The sequence below is a fragment of the Capsella rubella genome, unplaced genomic scaffold, assembly GCF_000375325.1.
Source record: "Capsella rubella cultivar Monte Gargano unplaced genomic scaffold, Caprub1_0 scaffold_7, whole genome shotgun sequence".
Taxonomy (NCBI): Eukaryota; Viridiplantae; Streptophyta; class Magnoliopsida; order Brassicales; family Brassicaceae; genus Capsella; species Capsella rubella.
The window spans coordinates 9,973,635-9,974,212 of NW_006238917.1; positions in this window are offsets into that span (position 1 = coordinate 9,973,635).

Below are 578 nucleotides of genomic sequence, written 5' to 3' on the forward strand. Positions count from 1 at the left end.
GAATAAAACTGTGGTATGAAAGATTGATATTTATATGAACACAACTAAGGTCGAGGGTTTTAGAACAGAAGATATTATTTTCTTGGGGAGGTGGTATATGAAAGATACCGATGATTGAGATGTTAATAAATGTGTAGCACTGATTTTGGAATGAAATTTGGGAAAAGGGAAGTTCGATTGATCGTTTGCTCAGATTGCCTATAATATGCTCTGATTTTGATTTTGATTTTGTGTTGATTATGACATTGCGTCATTAAGCGTAAAACTTGGTTGAATGCAATCTTTAATAATCCGTAATCTGCTCAATTATTTGAGTAAGATATGTATTTAATGCTTTAAATTACCGATGTTCATGGATACGTAATTGACATTGTTGGTTTAAAGCCCAAATAACTACAATTGATGCAAAAGGTTTTAAAAGCCCACGTAAGTAACATATTAATTAGAGAAAAATCACACAGGTATGGTTTTTGCGGAGGATCGAACCCAAGTCTGGGAGACCCGATTTTAGACGGGTATACGCGCGGGTTACACAACAAATTGGGTCTTAGGGGGTGTTATTGGATGGAGAATTTTAA